The 3,995-nt window shown below is 38.9% G+C and overlaps 1 protein-coding gene across 1 annotated transcript in view; it reads left to right on the top strand.

Annotated features, from left to right (window-relative positions):
• The first annotated feature begins 2,641 nt into the window (after positions 1–2,641).
• LOC106869413 (MFS-type transporter SLC18B1) overlaps positions 2,642–3,995 on the top strand; it is a 45,431-nt gene continuing 44,077 nt past the window's right edge. Inside the window, exon 1 of the mRNA XM_014915143.2 lies at positions 2,642–3,134. The gene's annotated coding sequence lies outside the window, so the exon portion shown is untranslated. The remainder of the gene's footprint in view (positions 3,135–3,995) is intronic.

Genomic DNA, 3,995 nt, shown 5'->3' with positions numbered 1-3,995 from the left:
TTATGTGGTGTTATGGGCTGTGACGAGCTATGTGTTGTGGTGGAGAGGGGTGAGGCAAACAGAGGTGAAGCCAGACCGGAAGGGCCAGACCGGAAGGGTCAGATCGGAAGTCGGCGACACGCGGTCGAAGACTAGCACGTGGGGCCAGTCAGAAAACAGAGGTTACGAGAAAGACGTGTTCTGATCAGGAGCGATCGTGTACTCCGCTGCGGTCGACAAGGTAAGGTCCAACGTTTCATTCTGTCCTTTTGCTTCTTGTTGTCTTTCTTCCTCCATTACAGACAATGTATGGCTGAGGGTGGCTGCCGAACTCTCCATCAAATCCTTGTTCTGGCTGAAGTCTTAGCTTTTAAGTTCTGTTCAAAAATCTAGTGCACAACTGAAAGGCAAAGGCACTTCTCTCTCTTTGGTCTAATAAACCAGTAAAAAAATGGCGTGAAATAATTGAGTGTTAACATATTTACTGAAATGACTATCATCATCGTCATCGTCATTATCAGCAGTAGCAAGCATAAAGCAACAGACTTATTTTAGTGACCCTGAAAGAATGAAAGGCAAAGTTCCCCTTGGTGGAATTTTCACTGAAAACATAAAGAACTGGAAGAAATGCAGAGAAGCATTTCATTCACCATGCTGATGATTCTGCTAGCTTGTCTCCTTAGCAATAATAATGATAATTCTCTCAAATTTTGGCACAAGACCAGTAATTTCAAGGGGAGGTGGCTACGTTGGTTATACTGACACCAATACTTGACTGGTACTTATTTTATTGACCCCAAAAGATGAAAGACAAAGTTGGAAGGATTTGATCTCAACATAAAGAGCTGAAAGAAATACTGTTCGACATTTTGTCCGATGCTCTAACAATTCTGCCAGCCGACTGCCTCAACAACAATAATAATAATAATTCTTCCTAATTTTGGCACAAGAAATGAAATTTCTTGAGGAGTGAAGAACAGGAAATTGGTACAAAATACCAGTACTTGACTGGTATTTTATTATATCAAAACCTCTAATAATGAAAAGCATAGCTGACCTCAAAATGTAGAGCCAGAAAAATACTACACAGCATTTTTTCTGATGCTCCAACGATTCTGCCAAAACTAACGTTAATAATAGCACTGAAGAAGTTTATGATATACTTTAAAATAGGGAATACAACACAATTGGAATCTGGTAGGTGACATACACAGCAATCACAATGACTTATTATATCTTAGTGGGTCTTTTAGACAATGGAAGTATGAAGAGCAAAACCATTGTTGGTCTTAATTTGGCTCTGCCTACATGACACAGGTCTCTTTGCAGTTACACGACTCCCCTTTCTGTCCCCTTCCTTTTTTTGGTTGTGCAATCTCTTCAGTGTTTACATTGCTCTTCCTTCCTTTTCTCTCTTTCCCATTGATATTGTTCTATCTCTGCTAAATCGGTACCCTGCTGTCCTCATTAATAATTTTTTTACAAGAGTGGTTGTTTGGCAGAACCATTAGGACGTCTGACGCAGCTTTTCTTCTGGTTCTTTGCGTTCTGAGTTCAAATCCTGCTGAGGTCAACATTGCCTTTCCCTGTTGTGATAAAATAACGCGCTGGTTAAGTACTGGGAATCGGTTATCACGACTAACCCACTCACTCAAATTTCAGGTCTAATTAGAAACAGTTTAATTACAGAGCATGGGACAAAATACATTACAGGCCCTTCATGTTCTCAGTTAAAATTCCACCGAGGTCGTCTGTGTAATTTATATTCCTATGGCACACCTTAGATGTGAATGGAATTAAACTACAAAACTGGAGACCTCTTTTTTTTCTTTCTAGTCTTGCCACACCTCGATCACTTCCCCTGTCTTTACACCTTTTCTCTTATAATTCTCGACTTCTTTTTCTTCTCACACCTGCTTCTTCTTTTCTTGTACTCTCTAATTCCTTCTCCTTCCTCTCCCTCCTCCTATTTCTAGTTATCCTACTCTCCCCCCTCTTTATCTCCCTCCTTTCGCCTGTCTTTCTCTCAACGTATCTTCAGTTTATCTTTCCTCAACCCTCTCTCTTTCTATTTAATCATTCTTTTCTTTTTCTCTCGTATCCACCTTCTACTTTTTCTTCTGTTCTATTACCTCTCTTTTCAAGCTTGCCCCACCACCTTTAATCTCTTTTATTTTTCATCTCCCCGAATTTATCTTCTGCTTTATCTATTAACACTTCTTCTTACCACCCCTCCTTAATCGTTATCGTATATTTCCTTCCTTCCTTCTTTATTATATAATTCTTTCAATTCTCCCTCTCTCTATTAACTCTTGCCCTTTGCTAAATCTTCCTCCTCCTTTTGACAATACCCCCTCACTCTATCATATACATTCCTGTTTATCTTACGTCCCTCTTCCTATCGCCCGCTCCTCCTCCTCCTCCTCTTCGTCTTTCTTCTTCTTTTCTAACATCCAGTACTCCCCCTATTTGACCTCTCTCTTCCTCTTTCTCCCGTTATCGTCCTCTCGTCCTCCCAGCTTTCGTTTCTTTTCCTCATCTCTGACTAAGCCTCCTCCTTCTCCTCCTCATTGTCTCACGCAATTCTTTGACGTAACTCCCCCCCCATCACACCTCTCTCCAAGTGATTCTCCTCATCAGCCATCCACCCCCTGCAACTCCCTATAAAACATTAATACCAAAAGCAACTCGCGCTTACTCGTGCGACGAGGACAAATATGAAATAAGAGAAACTAAACACAAACAGAGAAGCGAAAGGAAAGCACGTTGGTGTAGTAATTCACATGTAAACATTTGTTATCGTTAGAGTTTGACAAACAGAACTATTACTTCACAAGAAAAACACCTCGTGGTATATATATATATATATATATATATATATATATATATATATATATATGTATGTATATATATATATATAATAAAATATAGGCTTAACAATAGATCTCGCCAAATATAGTTTTGGTTTTTAAGCGCGTGAGTCTATCTATCTATCTATCTATCTATCAATAGTAGTAGTAGTAGTAGTAGCAGTAGCAACAACCGCAACGAACGTTCCTTGCTTTACACTATGTGATAAATGAATTGGATCGTAAGTTATATAAAGTTAAAATCAGACTTTGGAAAGAAACAAAGAGACCTAAAGAACAATCAAGGTAAATAATTATTAATATAATGTTTGCAATTGTTTATGTGTGTGTGAAAGAATATATATATATATACATGTGTGTGAATGAATTCAAAGATTCGTGCTTGTCACATTGTCACGCTGATTCTAAGAGAATTACACGTGTCTGTGGAATATTCAATCACTTCACCTGCTAATTCAATGAGGAGAAAATTCAGTTGCCCGAACAACTGGACGCTTGTCATCACTGAAATTTAGCATATAAGGAAAAAAAAAAAATTCAAAATGGAAAGTAACACGTCCGATTCATTTGGTCATATGGGGATATGCGGACGCGTGAATGCATGCGCTTTTCTAAATGCTCCCCTTTCTTTAAAGGCGTTCCAACTGTGACCATCCCATGTTTAAAAAGTATTGCTACCGTGACCAATCCGTATGATTTGAAGTCTTCTGGCCACGTGTGTGAGTGTGGATGCACGTGTATATATATTACTGCTGTTCAACTAGCCGCTTGTTTCACTTCAGTACATCGATTTCATTGTTAAAATCGACAGAAATATTTAAAAACAGTCATTTATTTAAATAACACCTGGAAAATAAAGATGGGATGGTCAAAGGTGGTGTGCCTTTGATAAGTCGGCATTCTTTCGTTACTACCAGCATTTATAAGTCTATTGGATCAAAACTGACCTGAGGTTAAGCTAAAATAACTACTCATCCTAGCTAAAGACGATCCTCTACATTATTACTTGATCTGCTTGAAATAGCAGCCAAATCATTACTGCGTCGCGTTTGATCATGGAGGTTTGTTGGATCAGAGGCTAATCAATGACAACGAAGATTTCCTTTCAATATGTCTTTGGACGTCTTTCTTTGCCCCCCCCCCCCC

The sequence above is a fragment of the Octopus bimaculoides genome, chromosome 10, assembly GCF_001194135.2.
Source record: "Octopus bimaculoides isolate UCB-OBI-ISO-001 chromosome 10, ASM119413v2, whole genome shotgun sequence".
Lineage (NCBI taxonomy): Eukaryota > Metazoa > Mollusca > Cephalopoda > Octopoda > Octopodidae > Octopus > Octopus bimaculoides.
The sequence above is the reverse complement of the archived record's forward strand: the minus strand, read 5'-3'. Positions and strand labels throughout refer to the sequence as shown.